Raw genomic sequence first — 18,504 nt, forward strand, 5'->3', positions numbered from 1 at the left:
TGTGTTTCTCGTCCACGATTCTTTCCCTTTCCCCCACAGAGCAACGTTGTGAGGAGCGGCAGCTTGCCAAGAGGTCAGTGGGAAGAGGAGGCCAGGGCGGGTTGGCTGGGTGTCTTCTCCCAAGTCTTCGCCCAAGGCTGCCCATGCGGCCCCAGCCTTTCCATGAGCAGGTTTTTGGGCAAGCCTCATAACTTCTCAGCCTCAGTTTCCCTATTACAACACAGCGTGGCTATCATACCCAGCAGGGTGGACTCAGAACACCAGCCTGGTCGCAGTGAGTGGTGGCAAAGGGTGAGGGTCAGTAGAACCTCTTTCTGGCCCCATTTCTGCCTCCCCTGGGGGCCCCAGAGGCTCCCGGGGTGGGCGTGCTCAGCCCTGGGAGGGGGACGAAGAGCAGGGAAAGGTTGGATGAGGCTCCTTGGCAGCTGGTGGTGCCTTCCGAGGAGGCGGAGATCCGTGTCCCCTGCAGCCTAGTCTCTGCACCTGCCCTCGCCTCGGCTGCAGAGTCCCAGGTGCCATCTGGGGGGGCGCAGGATGGGCAGGACTCCAGGACTCCGCAAGGTCTGGGCCTCCAGGTGGACTGATCTCCACCAGGGTAGCCACTACCCTGAGGGCACAGTGGGCCTGGGGACCAGCGGAGACACTGGGGTTGGCTCGGAGATCCAGCCCTTCCTTCGCACTGTGGGAGATCTGGTGGAGAAATGGAGTTGAAGCCCCCAGAAAACACGACCCAGACAAACTTGAGCCCACCTCTCTTGCCCTTTTCTGTTTTTCAGGGAAAGGCTTTCCCTCTGCCTTGTTTTGTCTTAAGCTGGGAAGGGAGCTAATGCAGGGCTCTATTTCTGTGAGGCTGTTTGGAGAGCAGGAGCGAGATCAAAATAAGTGAAATAACAAAAGGCCGCGCCACCCCCCCAACCTGGGCAGCCAGCCCCGGCCTTCCTGCAGCGCACAAAGCCCCGGGGTGCATCCGCATCCTCTGCCGCAGAGCCTCAGATCCGGCCCTGCAGCCTTCCTCCCCTTTGAAGGGCCAAGTCTCTCTTTCAAGCAGCTCTAAGTGCACAAGGGGAAGGGCAGGATGGTGGGATCGGCTGAGGAGGGGGTCCAAGGGCCTCTTTTCGAGTAGGAGCCATCGTTGAGAAGTTTCCGTTGCCCGGCCCAGTCCCCTCCACGGCTCCCCAGTCCACCTGCCTGTCTTTCCTCAGTGACAAACAGCCCTCTTGGGCTTGGTGGCACAGAGACAGAAGCTGGAGGCGGGTAAGGGAGGGAGAGGCTCTACCCCACAAATCTCAGCCCTGGACATCCACCCAGGAGCTCCAGGCCATCTCCCGGAGCCTCTGCTCAGGAGAAAGGTAAACACGGCCATTTGTCACTGACTTATCAGAAGAACTGCAGTAGCAGCTGTTCCCCTTAATTAATACACCATTGACTTTGAGCCACACACACACACACACACACACACACAAATCCCTTCGTGGAGGCAGGTGTGCGGCCTTCAAATCCTTTATTTCCTGGGCCTCCACCAAAGGGAAGGGGCAGAGGAGCGGTCAGGCGGCAACCACCAACTGCTCCGACCAGCCCTCTCAGGCAGACAGGCCGGCTTCTCCACCCCGTCTGGAGAAAGCTCTAGAGACAAGGAGAGAATCTGGGCAGAGGGGCCCCATGGTGCAGTCAGAAAAAGAGAGGCCGAGGGGATGAGTGGGGGGGGAGCATGCCACCTGGTGCTGCACCCCAGGGAGCGAGTGGTGGTGTGGAGGTGGGGACTCAGCATCCTCGGGACCGGGACGGCTCTGTCCTTTACTGGCTGGAACCTTGGGCTGACCAATCCCTTTATCCCTGTACAGGGGACGTTATTAAGGAAGAAATGGTAAAATGAACATGATAGCATCATGGCATGCTCATAGTGAGCTGCAGCCCACTGAATGACACAACGTCCCCATGCCGTAGCTGTTCTTTCCTTTATATGGGGTGGGGGAAACTGAGGCACAGGTCGTTCGGGCAAGTAGTGGAACTGCGGTTTGAACCCAGACAGACCAGCTCCAGAGCCTGTGTTCTCGGCCCTGCTCTCTTCCCTTCACCATAGTAAGGGGAGCCACTCATGATTTGTCGAGTTGCCTTGGGTTCGCCAGGACAGTAAAACCACCACTGAGCCAGGACCTCAGAGAGGCTCTAGGAGGCTCCCCTGGCCTGCCCTCATGCTCGCCCCCACTCTGCTCAGGCCATACACCTTGCTGCCCTCACCCTGACCAGGCCCACTGCTGCCTCCAAGCCTCCACACTGGCTGTTCCACCTGTCTGCTCTTTTCCCAAGTCTCCACATGGCTCTCTCCTTCCCCTCCTGGAGGGAGAGCTTGGAGCAGGTTGGCCAAGATTTCTAATGGAAGTGACAGGACGTTTCCTCCTGCCAAGAGTCGGAGCCAGTCCAGGGCTGAGGCCCCGTGACCTGAAGGACGAACCCTAACCGGGGCAGTGGGGTGTGGAGGCTGCAAGCCACTGTGGAGGGGCTGCCTCCTGCAGGTACCAGGCTGCAAGCTGGGGGGACAGTCCGGAGCAGTGTCTCAGGAACAGAGGAACTGAGCAAGTTCTGAGAAGAAAGGGAGCAGAGGTATCACTGGTGATTACAGCCCAATTTCTGAGCCGCTTCTGTTTAAGGAAGGAGACAGGGGAAAGTACAGCAATTTTCTTCAATGAAAACAGGCAACAGAATTCCCTTTGCCTCCTTCCCCTTGCAATTAAGCCCTTCTCTGCAAATGAAATGATTTGGTTTTCACAGGGACTAATTTAAGCAGACTGGAAGGGCCGCTGAACTTTTTGATTGCAAACACCAGCATGTGCAAAACAGACTCCCCAGCAGGCCGGGCTGGGCTGGGGAAGTGCGTCCCGCTGCTGCCAAGGGGGCGGGAGTGGGGGCTTCGAAGGGGTGAAATGGGCTGAGCCCTGGGTGGGAGTCCAGCACTGCCCCGGAGTCTGGGGCACTCTCTGGAGCACTCTCTCTCGGCAGGGCTGATGCCAGTTCCTTCCATTCACTTCTCCAGCCTCCAGCCACCACGGCACAGGTGAGGGACTTGGACTGGAGCCAGGGTGGCAAATCGAGAAGCCTCTGACACAGCAGTGAGCTGAAGATGCCACACATGCTCTGCCACCCTCCCATCAGGAGGCAGCATCTGCCTCTTCCTCCTTTGGATCTGGGCTGATTCTGCGACTGCTTTGACCACAGGGCAATGGTCAGAGGGATGCTGGCCGGAGCCAGCCCAGGCCTGCTCGTTTCTGCTTTGCACCCCTTGGGCTCAGAGCCACCATGTAAAGTGCCCAGCTGCCCTGCTGGAGAGACTTTGTGGGGACAGATGCCTGCCTGTCCCCAGCTGTTCCAGCAGCCCAGTTGGCACGCCAGACGCATGAGTGAAGCCACTCTTGCCAGTCCCACGTGAGCAGGGATAAGCTGTTCCCACCCAGCACTGCCCAAATGGCAGTCATGAGTCACTGCACTGTTGCTGTGTTCAGCCACTAACTCTGTATTACTATTATAACTTTTTAATTTGAAATAGTCTAAGATCCACAAGAAGATGCAAAAATAGCCCAAAGACTTCTCATGTATCCTTCACCCAGCTCCCCCCAAGAATAATACCCCACATAACTGTGGCATCGTGTCAAAACCAGGAAATTGATCCTGATACACTAACTCAGACCCAGACCTCATTAAGGCACTTCTTGTGTGTGTGGGGGGGGTGGGTGGGTGGGTGTAGTTCTATGGAATTTTGTCACATGAAACCACTAAGTTTTGGGGTGGTCTGTTGCTCATATGGATAACAGGTCCAGATGTGGACAAAATCCCCCAGAAGTGTGTATTACACAGGCTTTTGGGGTAGAGTGGAAGACATTCCACCCTAGACTCAGAGAATGCGCACCCACACGGTACGACGGGAACTCGGGACCACGATGGGGGACAGGAGCAGCCAGTATGCAGAGTCCATTCGCCAGGATTCCTGGCACCAAAGAGATGAGATTGCCTCTTCCCCTTTGAAATCAGGCCTAGCCACAGGACTTGCTTGGCCAGTGAAATGCTGAATGGAAGCAACAAATGACACATGGAGGCAGGGCCGCTAGGAGCTGGTACGGGATCTGTGACCTCCTCCTTCGGCCACGGGGTGATGCTACAGCTGGGGCAGGCCCTCAGCCTGGGTCCCAGGTGATGATGGCTTAGACCAAATCCCCTGCTGACCTGCAGTGTAGTAGAAGGAGCAAGAAATCAATGAATGTTGGTAGAAGCCACTACCAAGAACCTGGGGTGGTTTGTTACCACCATCAGCTACCTGATGCAGGTAACCAGCTTTTGCCACCTTCCCTGCGGGAAGAACAAACAGCTCCCATTGCAGGAGGGGAGCAATAGGAATATGCCCAAGTCCTCTGTGTTCCAATATGCAGTGCCTGGAGGCTGGGGAATGGACTAGAAGATTCTGGAAGGTCTGTCTAGGCCCTGAGTTCTTTTCCATTCCACTAAGATGATGTCTGGCAGGCTCTGCAGTAAAGATCTGGATCTTTCCAAGCTGGCTATCCTCGCTATGCAATTACTGCAAAGAGAAGAGCTGGGGTCCCCTGAAGAGAAGGATCAGAGAAACAGCACACAGCAGGTGCATGGGCAAGGAGGAGTTCTCACCCCATGCAGTCGTGCTGACTCCACTATCAACAGCCACGACCAAAAGGAGGATGAGCTACACATCCAGGCGCTGTGCCTTGTGTGTCTAGCAGCATGGGAGGTGAGACGCAGCTGTCCGGGAGACCCAAGGCCCATGCTGGCTGGCCAGCCATGCCTCGAGCGCGGTGGAAAGGGCCAGTGAGGCATTGCCTGGTCAGAGGCTCTTTAAATAGCAGCCAACGGAGGTGAGGATGTGTGGATGTACCCAGAGCATCCCGTCCTCACAGGGACACGTACACAGCAAGTGGCTGCTGAGGGCCAAACCCTCTGTGGAACACGGGTGCCCAGGGTCCCCACCAGGATCCAAGTGACTCGACAGGGCTGACAAGCCTCTGCCAAAAATGGAAGAGGAAAGCTGTGTGTGTGTGTGTGTGTGTGTGTGTACACACACACACGCCTGCGCACACCTGTGCTCCAGCCACCCAATGCAGGGAGGAGGGGACTTCCTCTGAGACAAACATGCTCCGTGTACTTTATCAAATTTGCAGATGCCACACAGCTGGGGGAGGGGGAGATGATGGCAAATACACCAGATGACAGAGGTGGGATCTAAATAGAAGCTGACAGGCCGGAGCAATGGGGTGGATCTAACAAGATGAAACTTAACAGGGACGAACGTGTTTATTTCGTTTTATTTATCTATTTGTCCCCCGTCTCCACGTGCAGAGGAATGGGGGAGGAACAGTGGCTCACTGGAGGAAGGAGGTAACACTACTGCACGCAGGGCCACAGGCCTGACTGCGCAGACCTGTGGGGCGGGGACTGAACTCCAGTGAGGGTTTGGGGGGCTCGTGATGATGGTCAGTTCTATAGGCAGCAACAGGGGTGAGGGTGGGGGGTCTGTGGCTGCATCAGTAAAAGTATAGCATCCATGGGCAGCCTGGGTGGCTCAGCGGCTTAAGCGCCTGCCTTTATCCCAGGGCATGATCCTGGAATCCTGGGATCGAGTCCCATGTCGGGCTCCCTGCATGGAGCCTGCTTCTCCCTCTGCCTGTCTCTGCCTCTCTCTCTCTCTCTCTCTCTCTGTGTGTCTATCATGAATAAATAAATAAATAAAATCTTAAAAAAAAAAAAAAGTATAGCATCCAGGCTGAGGAGGGCAGCGGGGACTAGGGAGCCAGAGAACCTGAGTCTGAATTCCAGGATGGTCAGGCTGTCCTGTTGGGCAGGGGCCTTTCAGGCAGCTCAAGCCTGGCCTCCTTCTGTGCCATCCACCTGGGAATCAGGCCCCCATGTCCATCTCGCCTTTCTTTCCTTTTCTTTTCTTTTTTACGAGTTTTATTTATTTGAGAGAGAGCATAAGTGGGCAGAAGGGGCCATAGGAAAACATAGGAGGGGCAGAGGGAGAAGCAAGGAGCCCGACACAGGGCTCTCTCCCACGACCCTGGGATCATAACCTAAGCTGAAGGCAGACACTTAACTGACTGAGCCACCCAGGTGCCCCTCTCTCTCCTTTCCAATAGCCAGGACACCCCTAGGGCAGCCTCTCCCTTCAAACGTGTGCCACCAAGAGTCAGGCCTGAACCTCTGAGAACCCCAAAGTTGGGTGGGCATATGTGGGTTCTGTCAAAACTCTCTCTCCACTCTCCACCCAAAGCTGGCAGGGCTGGGCTTGGAGTTTCAGCAGCTCAGCTGAGGGTTGGGTGTGAGATGCCTCTCCCCTGTGGCAGGCGCCCCCCCCCGCCCCAATTCTCAGAGCAGGCCTCTTCTCTTCACTTTGGCTGGGGAGAAGATGCGGCAATAAGATGGTCAGTTGCTCCAAACTTCATCAGGGGAAGGGCTAGGGGGATTCTGAGCCTTTGTGAACTCAGCTCTCAGCTCTGCAGGAGAAAGACGGTCCCCACTATTTTGAGCCTTAGGCTGCCTCAAAAGGTAGTGAGCCTCATGTCATTGGAAGCATGTAAGCAGAGGCTGCCTTGGCACTCAGCAGAGAGGCTAGCACAGAATGAATGGATGGGACTAGGTGGGTCTGAAAGTCTTGCCCTACACTGAGATGCTTTTGGTTCAAGCCTGATAGAGATTTTCATCCATGGCAATCCTTCTGAATGCAGGCCTGCTCCCTGAGGTCTCAACAGTTAGACTGCAAAATGGAAGGAGCTTAAGGTGACAGCCAGGGATGAGGGTACCTGAGCATGACTGAGGGCATTGTGGCTACGGAAGGTGGCCGGAGGTCACTGAAGGAAGCGGGAGATCCCAGACCCCTGGTAACCAGAGTGTCCTGGGTCCCCCCCGCCCCCCCCCCACACCCATGCAGTTTCTTGCCCTGCAGGGGCTGGCCTGAACCATAAAGCCTCTCTGGGCCCCCTTCCTGCTCCTTGCCCTTTGAGGGGCAATGAAGTTTGTACCCCCAGCTCTGCCCTCAAGCACTCCTGATCCCCCCACGGAAGCTGGTGTACCAGGCAGGGTGGGGCCACAGGCCTGCAGGAAGATGCCACCCCCAATGCTACAGATGCTGCCATCCTGCCAATGGTCAGCATGAGACTAGGCCAGCGCAGACCCCACAAATGCTGACTCCTGAGGTCCTGACAGGCACCAAGTAGGAGCATCAGGTCCTTGACCAAAATCTAGTCTGGAGGGGAGAGGAGCAGAAGGAACAGACCCCTCCCCCCACCGCCACTGTGTCACCAAGGATTCACCCACATCATAGATGTGGGCTCCTTATGTCCTCCACTCCTCTCCTCTCACTCTGAAAAGATACTTGGGGAAGAAAGCTCTTTCCTTACCCTTTAGCTGTCCAGAAGGGCTTCCTGGAGGAGGAGTGAATCCACTGCAGATTCTGGGGGGAAGGTGGGAGCTTATGTGGGACAGCAGGGCTTGGTAGAAAAGAAAGAATAAGCCAGAGCCAAGCAGAAGGGGTGGGGGGGGCGGTGAGATGGGGACATCCCTAGCTGGCAAGGGCATGGGCTCTGGATTTGAAACCCAGGTTCTGTGACTTCTTGGCTTTGAGACACACTTAGGCAACACGTTTCCTCTGGACCTCAGGTTTCCCATCTATATAATGGGGATGACACAGGCACCAGCCTCACAGGTGTTGAAAGGGTTAAATGGCATGTTGTACTGAGCCTGGCACATAGATAGTACATGATGATGATGATGATGAAAATCTACTCCAGAGGGTAATGACTGTAAGTAAACAGATGGCAGTCACCAGTATTGAGACTTCAGCGAATACAAAGAACCTTCCTAAGAAGCAGAGCACCTCCACCTGGAAGAGGCTACTGTATGCTGCATGAGGTGGTGAGCTCCCTGGCCCTGGAAGCATTCAAGCACCAGGGCTCTGTGGAGAGATGCCTGTGCGGGGAGGGGTGTGTGTGGAGATGGCCAGCAGGGGTCAGCAACGCAGCAGGTCAGAAGGGAGGTGTGACCAGTCAACCTCCCCTCCCCTTCCCCAACCCCAGCGCTGGGGACAGCAGTGACAACTGGACCAGGCTGCCTTGCTTCCAGGCAAACAGGATCCACAGGATCTGGCGCAGGCTGTGGTGTGTCCTGCAGGGTCAGGTCAGAGTCCTTCCACCCAGCAGCCTGGGCTGGGGTGATGGGAAGGGGAGCTCTGAGATTTCCAACGAGGAGCCCTGAGGCTGAACGCACAGTGCAGCTGGGCAGTGTGTGTGTGTGGGGTCTGGGCAGACTGGGGAGGACGGGGCAGGGTGCTGGCACCCCAGGATCGAAGCCCTAGGTAAGGTCTTCAGAAGGGTCACTTGGGGCCAGAGCTGGGACTTGCTCACCAAGCTGTCTGCACCCCAGGCTCCTTAGCACTCGGTCCGAGGGACAAGGCCTTCTTCCCTCCTGATCTCCGCAGTGGGGGCTGGCAAGGTCCATGGCACCCCCACGCCAGGGCAGAGCCCTCCCTCGGCTCCACTGGGGGCTTCTCAGAGCCCGGACACTGAGGCTGAGGCAGGGCAGGGCAGGCCAGGGCCTCAACTATCTCCCCAGATCCTGAACTGGCTGCTACAGCCAGATCCCTAAAGAGGGCGCTTCTCGGGGTGCCTGGGAGGATCATGACCGAATTCTACGACCGAATTCTGGATTTTGGCTCAGGTCATGATCTCCAGGTTGTGAGATCAAGCCCTGGCTCATGCTCAGTGGAGAGTCTGCTTGGGATTTTCTCTTCCTCTCCCTCTGCCCCTCCTCCCACCAAATCAATCAATCTTTTAATGATAATAATAAGAAAAAGACTGCGCTTGTCCCTCTTTCCCCTCCAGAACTGAAGAGCAGGGTCTGTGATAAGGCTGCTCTGGGAGAAAAGGGGTAGAGTGAGGCAAGGGGCGGGCAAGAGGGGAAGAGCCTGATAGGTCCCTGCAGCTGGTGCCTAACGCCTCCCCCACCTGGGACAGAGGGAGTGTGAGGGGTTCATTCCTTCACTTGTGCTGAGGTCAGAGGAGCTAGTCCAGGTAGGAGCTGACATTGCATAATGCTGCCAGCTGGACTCGGATGTGGCTGGGGTCCTCTGCCCAGCCCCATGGTGGGGCGGGGGGGTGCAGGTCACTCCTGGCTCCCAGAGGCCCCCCCACCTCTCTCTGGGGAAGGTGTGCCAGGGCAGAGCACGGCTGAATGCAAGAGCAGAGAGTGCATTTGCCCTGGCTGGGGGCTCATTTTGGAACCAGAGGATGCTGTTGTTCCCCACCCCCACCCCCCAAAATGCTCTGGCAAGTGATGGAGAAAGGGACTTGACCAACAGTGTCTAGGAGGGAGCCTGGGATGGCAGCGTGGCTCCAGAGACACAGGGAAGAGTCCCTGACAAAACCAAAACAAATAAAACCTCTCCTAAGAGGAAGAGGTCTGAAATTCCACCATTAAAGATTCATTCTTTTAGCTGAACACTTTGTCCTTTTTAAAAATGCAAACCTATCAGAGCCCCACCTACAAATAGCTTTGTCAAAGGAAAGGAAAGAGAGAATACATAGCATCCTTGTGAAGAAACACTGGTAGGGAGGCCAATGGAGAGTGAAGCAGTGGGGGTGGGTTTCCCAGGATTTACTCTGCCTGCTGCTCAGCCTTGGCCAAGGGCCAGCTCTAAAGACACCTCCGTCCCCTCCCAACACCTCTCCAGGGTGGTTGCTTCCCACTGCACCCCGCCAGGAGTTGCTTTCTGGTTTAGGGTCAAAGCTTGCAGCCCGAGTTTGCAGGAAGCTGCTAAAGTCCTCTGTGACATCCGAGAAGCACAGCGATTGACCCATCAGATTAACCCATTATCGAGTGTGAGTTTCTCATAATAATCAGGTGCCTCGGACCTCCCACGACACGCCTCCTGACCTCTCGGAGTGCTCAGTGCTGTCCACCTGCACAGACCCTCTGCACCACAGGTATTTCTTTGTGGGCTTCAGCCAGGCAAGGTGGGGGGGTCCACTTTGGTGCACTTGGGCCACTATACTGAACTCCTCTTCCTTTCCTTCTTTTTTCTAATAGTGGTAAAATACCCTCCCCTTTTTTTTTTAATTTTTATTTATTTATGATAGTCACAGAGAGAGAGAGAGAGAGAGAGAGAGAGAGGCAGAGACATAGGCAGAGGGAGAAGCAGGCCCCATGCACCGGGAGCCCGACGTGGGATTCGATCCCGGGTCTCTAGGATCGCGCCCTGGGCCAAAGGCAGGCGCTAAACCGCTGCGCCACCCAGGGATCCCCCTCCCCTTCTTTTTAAAGTAAGTTTAAGTTTTACAAAAATAACACAGGGTCATCATTTTAAAAATCAAATAGATTTCATGGGTGGTACATAGCAGGTGTCCCATAGCTGAATGAATGAATGAATGAATGAATGAATGAATGAAAGAAAGAAAGAAAGAAAGAAAGAAAGAAAGAAAGAAAGAAAGAGAAAGAAAGAGGAGCCCTTCTTGATGTCTCTCCAGCTCCTTACAACAGTATCACCCAGTGAGAGTGGCAGGGAGCATTCACTTGCTTCACTGGGAAGAAAACAGGCTCAGAGCTGCAGTTAGTGTTATTAGGTAAAATGCAGCATCCCAGGAACTTGCCCGAGGTCAGCTGCAGTTTGGGTCTAGGCCTAACCCCACCCCTGCTCCACTGCCAGGGAGCCGGGGGCTGCCTGTCATCCCAGCACTGCCCGACGGCCACTGTGGCTGCTCCAGCCTGGGAAGGTGAACTGGCTTCTCACGTTGCAGGCCTAATTTTATCTGCTTCTTCAGAAGGGCTGGACTGGATGCCAGAGGATGCAAGGCCAGAGGCCAGAGCTTTGGGGGCTAAGCCCGTCCAGGGCTCCAACAGTTTCCTTCAGCCCCAGAACCTGGGGGCCAGGCTTCCAACCTCATCTTTCCTGGGGGAACAGGCAGTGGGTGGCCAGCTGGGCTGAAAAAGAGGTGAGAGAGAAAGCTTGCAGGACTTGTGGGATCCATATGACCTCACTGCATCTCACCTGCATCATTGCTGTCCCCCCAGGATCTCAGTGCCTCCCAGGGGCTTCTCTAGGAGAAGCGCATCTTGTGAGGAGCCAGTGCCTCAGTTCCCTCATCCGTGAAATGGGGATGTTAATGGTGCTTCCATCTCAGCTTCCTGTGCATCTGCTGACATTGCCGTTCCAAACCTCAAGATTTGAGCCCCTTCTCTCACCCCCAAGCCAAAAGCCTCCCCCAGAGCTCTGAGGACCTCCCAGCCCCCCACTGTCTACGGCAGCCTGGGGCAGAGAAGGGGACTCGGGGAGAGGCCTACCGGGAAAATAAACTCCCTGACCGCCAACGCCCCCAGGCCCTGCCTGCGTGGGGACGGCTGCGGGGCGACAGGGTGAGGGCAGACCAAGGACGGATGGCCACTCCAGCCCTGCCTGCCCAACTCAGCAGAAACCAGGGCCAGCGGTAATGGGCTGGTGCCCCCCAGCTGCAACCAACTTCATTTTCTGTCACAATTAAATGATTGCTCGAGTTTGCTCATGCTCACTTATTCAATTACCTCTGTGGCCCTGAAGGACTCACAGAAAAACAGCCATAAATAACCCGCATCAGCCACTGTCCCCCCAGTCTGTCATCCGGGTGCATCTCTCACTGGCCCAGGCCAGACTCTCCTGCAAGTGCAGGACCATCGCCACGTGTGTCCCCTGCCCCAAATCAATCCACCCCAGCTCCCACGGCCCACCTCAGAATGTCAAGCCCTCGCCTGAGAGCTGGCTGATGGGGGCCCTTCCTGGCTCTAGTTGCCCCATCGTGTATCTCTGGGGGGCCGCTTCATCCTGCAGGCCTCTGGTCCCTCCAATCTGTGAGATGACTGAACAGTCTGTGTGAGTCGTTAAGTGTTGCCCTTCTAAGAGGCTATGGGCCTGGCTTCACAGTCAGAATGTAGGCACAGTCAAAGGCAAGACAAGGTGTCCTCTCTACCTGCCTGTACCCCCACCTCCATTCCAGGCACCTCTGCTCCAGGCTTCCAGAAATGCCCTGCTCTTCCAGCCTGCATGCCTTTGTGGATGCTGTTCCCCTTCCTGTTCCCTTCAGTCACTTCTCAGCCTGGGGCCTCTAGCACCCCATAAGGCCCAGCTTGGATGCCAGCTCCCCTGGGAGGCCTGACATCTGCCCCCATGGCAAGTGTATTAACGTCTCCCTCCTCAGGCTCCCACAGCACCCTGTGTGCCTCTGTGGTACATACGGGTTCTGATTTGGGAGCCAGTCCCAGGATCAAATATTCTGGGCCGCTGTCCCCATAACCATGTCAGGGCACGAATCTCAATTCAGGGTTGGGAAGGGTAGGTACACAGTCCGCCTCCCTGAGTGCCGTCCGCATGAGGACTTGCCAGCCATCTATAATTATAGCCATTCATACAATTAGCCAGGACCTTGGAGGCCTGGTGTCACACTGTGCTAAATGGTTCTCACCTGCATTATGTCATTACACCATCACAACCACCCTAAGAAAACTATCCTGGCTTTACAGATGAGGAAACAGAGACTCAGTGAGTTTAGGATGCTGGCCCAAGCTCACATCCCCGGGAAATGGTGGGGCTGGGACTCAGACCTGGGTGCGTCCACACCACAGGCCAGGCTCTTTGCTGGCCCTCTCCCCAGGAGGCCCACAGAACCAGCAGTCTCAGGACTCGGGTTCAGGTGTAGCTCTTCACTGGCCTCTGTGCGACCCGGGCATCTCTCTGCGGCCTCTCCTTGTCCCTCTCCTGCAGTAAAATGAAAAGATTGTAATGGGTGGCCTTGGGGGGACCTTCCAGCCCTGATCTTCTGGGATTCTATTTCTTTCTGGAAAGCACCTGCTGCGGCCACACTGGTGAACCAACACAGCTGGGATGGTAGGCTCATCCCCTGGGGTTTGCTCTGGGGCAGGGCACTGCCAGGGCTCCTCCCATGGGCCAGGAAGGCAGGTGGCAGCCCATCCTCTCAAGGAGGGCAGCTCCTGAGTCTAGCAATGGTGGCAAAGTGCTCTGGGCATTCTCAGGCAGGGCAGGTCCTTTCTCTGATGGCCTTTGATGGCGGCTGCTAAATGGGACCACGACTGTTCAGGGCAGAGGAACCACACCCAGCAGAACCAATCGCCTGTAGCTGGGCAATCTGTGCCACACACCAGCTGCCTCTCCCAAGAGCTGTGTGGGGAAGGAACCCTTTGTGCCTCAGCCAGATGTGGGCAGGGGGACACAGCCAGTAACCCCGTGCTGCAGGGCACACCAGGCCTGGGCCCAGTTCCCCAGCTGCGTCCACACTCACAGACAAGCTGACACCTCCCTCCAGAGGCCTCCCCTCCCTATAGCTGGCCCATGGGCTTGACTGGGGGAGTGGAGGGATCACCTTGTGCTTCTCCCCTTGGTGTTGGGCTGTGTCCTTGCAACCAAGTGCACCTATGGGGCTGCCCGGGAAATAAAATAGTCGTTAGGAGTGGGGGCTCTGGGTTCAAATCCTAGCTCTGCCACTATGTGCCACTGTTACAGCTGTGTGACCTACGGCCTCTCTGAGGCTGCATTTCTCAGCTGGAAAACAAAAGTAATAAAAGGCCCTCCCTCATGGGGCTCTTATGAGAATCAAACGAGGTTGTGTGTGTGTGTGTGTGTGTGTGCGCGCGCGCGCGTGCGTGCACATGTGTCTGTCAGAAGAGAAAAACGGGGCCACCAAATATGTGAATGTTTGCTGCCCCTGCGGAATGATAACCCTGAAGGTGGCTGTTCTGGCTCCCTCAGAGCCCCCAACAACTCTGAGCCAGCGCCCTAATCCTCTAGCGCCTGGCTGGCATTGCCGTGGCCTGCGCCACTCTGACCTGAGGGGTCTTAGCTCACCAGCCATTTGGGAGCCCAATACAAGTCCAAGCAGGCTCTGGGATGGGAGCCCAATGCCCAGGCTAGAAGTTCGCGGGTGGGGCCAGGAGCTGGGCACTGGGTCAGGCCAGCATGTACTCCGTCTTCTGCAAGTAGCCAGACACCAGTCTTCACGCCTCCTCGGACAGACTACGGGGGGCTGCACAGTGAGGTCGCTCTGTCCTGGGCTTTCCAGGGAATGGGGTGACAGCTGATGTAGGAGGCAGCTGACCCCCACAGGGCACAGGTAACCGCCTTCCAGGGAGGCTCTGGACAGCTGGAGGGCAGGTGAGATCACTGCGTCAACCATGAAGGAAGCCGAGGGGCTCCACCCCTGCAGCCTTGCTCTAGGATTCCCTTAGAGGTACCCAGGGCCTGCGTGAGGTCCCCCAGCACCCGAGTCTCTGGGCAGAATCTCATACCCCTGCTCTCCCCAGAGCACACACCCCCAGAAGCCCCCTAATGAGAACTTATTTGTTCAGCCCAATGTGCTCTATCTCCTCGTGGTGCTCACACACCCACATGTGGCCTGAGCACAGCAGAGTGAGAACAGCAGTACCCGCAGAAACAGACAAGGTGACAAGAGAATGTGAGAGAAAAAGCCAGGGCAGCACAGGAAATAATCCACAGGCAGGAAAAAGAGGAAGAAAAGAGATTGTGGAGGGAACCACAAGATCAAGGTGCTTCCCCTCTCTGAGCCTCAGCATCCTGGCCTATGAAATGGGGCTCCTCGCACAGAGCGGAAGAGGAGCAGGCAGGGGAGGGTGGCGTGCCACGCTGGGGTGCAGCAGGAGAGGCCCAGCGCAGGGCAGCAGGGGCTTCTGCTGGAGGCTGGGTGGGTTAGCAGCAGTCACCACAGCCACGATGTTTATGCCATGAGCAGGGGGTGATGACATGTCCTGGAACATGTTGTTGTCTCTAGAGCGGGAAAACTGGGTCATGGGGGCAGTAGAGGGGGGAGAGGGAGGGTGTCACAGGCCACAGTCACCAGGCGGGGCCTCCAAGCCCGAGGCCAAGGAGAGAAAAAGAACTCCCTGATACCAGCTCCTGACCCACGCACCCCCAGCTGTGAAGGCCAGGGCATCAGGAGGCCAGAATGGGAAGTCGCAGACCCAGAATGAGTTCATATGTTTGTTCATTCATTCACCAAACGGGCACCAGGAAGCCAGCACTATGCTACATGCTGGGGACACAATGTTAAGCAAAACAATCCAGGTTGCTGCCCTCATGGAAGGAAAACACACAGGGAGCAAATAATCACACAAGTAAAAGCATGACTATATCTGGGATAAGTGCTTCTAAAGCAAGGTCTTGGGTAGCAGACCATGTCAGAGAGGTCAGGGAGGGCTTCTTGGAGGAGGTGACATTTGAGCTAGCTTTTAAAGTGTGTAGAGGAGTTAACCAGGCAGAGAGGTGAGGGAAGGGCATTCTAGGTAGAAGGGACAGCAGGTGCAAAGGATCCACACATAGTATGGCTAGACCACAGAAGGCAAGGGGGTGCCCCTGGAGATAGGGCTAGGAAGGTGGGCAGGGCTGGGCCTCAGGGAGGGCTCTGGACTTTATTCTAAGGATGGGGAGCCACTGAAGATTATTCAGCAGGTAAGCAACATAACCTGAGTTGTCTCAAAGCATCACTCTGGGGAGGATGGACTGTAGGAGCAAGGGTGTGATGAGAAGGGGGGACACTGTGAGGAGCCCTGTCACTGAAGCCATGACACCGTGATGGGCCAGGGTAGTAGCCATAGAGATGGAGAGAAGGGAGTCCAGTTTGGGACTTGAAATTCACAGGATGTAGTGATGGATAAACTGCCAGGGAATGTGGCAAGGGGGGTGGTCCTATAAAAGGTCAGTTGGGTGGGTGGGGTGGTGAAAGGGGAGTACCCCTTTGCCTTGAGTGAGCAGGGCGGCTCCCAAACAGGTGGCTGTGTGCTTATAAGCCCAGGCATCTTCTGCCTTCAAATGGCATCCATGAGCTGGCTGGGAATGTCATGTCCAGGGATGAGCCTCATGGGTCAGGACTGACTTTGTAGAGGAGAGGCAGGATCAGGCCCAGAGGGTGAGCCGGGGAGTTGTCATGGGGCAGAGCTGGTCCCAGACATGGCCGGAGGAGGCTTAGCTGCAGGTTATGTTGCAGGTAAAGCTGAGCTTTGGAAAAACAACGATGAAGAGAACTTGGCCATAGTCGGGAAACAGAAATAAAGTGGCTCATTTGATTGCATGATGGAAAGCACCAGATCACTGGCTCTGTGACCACAGGGCCCTGTGCATTTTGTCTATTGCTGTGTGTCTTGGATCACATGGTAGGGGCTCAAAAATGATGTTAAATAAAGGGAGGGATAGGAAGTCAGTGTGGAACTTTGCTTTTTGCAACAGCAACAAAACGAAACCAGAAAGCAAGTACTGGAATGTGGTCCCACCCTCCTGAGGCCCTGGGTTCAGTCCTGCAATGGCCAAATGGCTCAGGTGGGAGGTCCCTTCCTATCTACCCTTAAGAGCCTACAGCTCAACCCATGTTAATTCAGAGTTTCCCAGAACAGGGATAGGAGTCCAGCAGGTGGGAAAGGGGACATGGGGGAGTGGTGGGGGGAAAGGAGGTCACACCGTCTCTTCCAGGGCCAGGTAACCGGAGCGCAGCACATAGCTGGGCAGCTGAGCAACCAAGTACTCAGCAGGCTCGCAAGGCAGCCTGACCATCTGCCTTCCCCAGTGAAATGTGATCCACTGCCCTGGGGAGTGAGCAGGGCCATGGATGCTCAGCCCATTACACCCAGCCTCATGGTGCCCAGGAATCCCTGTCATGCCAGCAGGGCTCTGCCCTGGCTGGGTGTGGAGAGGACTGGAAAGGAGGCTGGCCACAGGAAGGGCAGCTGCGGGCAGCCCCCAAACTTGCTGTGGCCTTCCCGTGACACTGTTCTTTGCTGCTAACACGTCTGCTGGGCAGCTGGTGATATGCGAGGTCCCAGAAGGGTGCAAAGCACACAGCACAGTGACGGAGGGACCTCTGGGACAAGGGCCAGGAGGCCTGCGTTCCAGTCCTGCCTGGTCTCCCATTTCGGCCCTTATCCAAGCCCAGGGCTCATCTGTTCTGGGCTCATCTGTTCTGCGCATGAACAGTGAGGGTGGCTAGACCGTAGGAAGGAGCCCTCCGTGGACATGTGGAGACGGGGGTTGAGGGGATGGAAAAGCCATCACGGCTCTGCTGCAGCAACAAATCTAGGGGAGCCCTGTTAGAGCCAGGACACAGGTGAGGGCACCCTGAGGGAAGCAAAAACCTGGGGGCTGTGACCCAGAGTCAGAGAGAGGCTGGACCAGACCAAGAGGCAAGTTGGCCTGAGGCGGCCTCGGAGGAGCCTCTGGCCAGAGAGGAGGCTGAGCCCCCTGGCTGCTGCTGAGCCGCAGGGGCTGAGTGTCCACAGCCAGGGAAGCCCGGGAAGGGGTAGGCTAGCACCCCAGGCAAGTGGGGCACACAGTGCCCGAGGGAACTATAGCCAGAAGCCCAGGGTAGCTTGAGTTGCCTGAAGGGCCAACTTCAGACCTAATACTTGGCCCAGAGTCGCTGAGACCTGAAGCCTGTCCCTGACAAGTCTCTGTCCTTTTCCCACACTCCATCTCTCCCCATCTCCACATCACTAGACCTTGTCAAGCCTGCCTCCTGAACATCTCAGGAACTCACCCACTCCCTTCCACCTCACTGCCTCCTCTCCCCACCAGGCTGAACTCAGCTGGAGAGCAGAACCTGGCAGCCTCGTAACCTGCCTGCCCATTTTTGATCATGCCTCCCTCACCTACTCTCCTCAAAGCATCCACTCTGCTCAAAACGCCAACCTGGGCCTGGCCCTTCCTGATGTAATGCCCTTCAGTTTCTCCTGAGAAGCCAAGGTTAGAGACCTGTAAGGTGCACTTCCCCCACCCCAGCCTCATCTGTCGTCACTCCCCACATCCTGCATGCTCCAAAAGCCTCCACCTCCCAGATCACCCTGTTCCCTGCTGCCTCTGGGCTTTTGCATGTGCTCTTCCCTTAGCAAGCATGTTCTTCCCACCACCCTCTCCACCCCAACCCGGATGATCCTATTTATCCAATGGTTACTTCCCCCAGGATGCCTTCCCTGCTCCCCCCAGGCTGGGCAAGGGGCCCCCCCTAAGCTCCATGTTCGAATACCAAATACACTGGAATTGCCCTTCAACCTGCTGAATACCCTTTCCAACACCTGCTCTGTGATCTCCTGACAACAGTCCCTGGTCTGGCAGGTTCCTGGGGCAGCCCAGCAAAGGCCTCAAAAACTATTTGACTGATTGTTTTCAAGCTGATCAAGTGCTGACTGGCTTGCTGTTTTCCTGCCTGATTTCCCTCTCGCCGGAGTGACAGCTTGGGGCAAGCTGACAGTAAAGTTGTGGGGAAGAGGGTAAAGGGAGGGAAAAAAGACTCCCTAGCCTAGCCTTACCTCAAGGAATCAAAAAACCACTGGGGACCTCATGCAATTGGCCCTGGTGCACAGGGCCTGACCTCCAACCAGGCAGCAGAGCATAAGGCTTCTCCCTCTCAGGCCTCTCCTCCTCTTCCTCCTCCTCATTCACATGCCCTCCTAGGCCGC

This window comes from Canis aureus, chromosome 7, assembly GCF_053574225.1.
Source record: "Canis aureus isolate CA01 chromosome 7, VMU_Caureus_v.1.0, whole genome shotgun sequence".
NCBI lineage: Eukaryota > Metazoa > Chordata > Mammalia > Carnivora > Canidae > Canis > Canis aureus.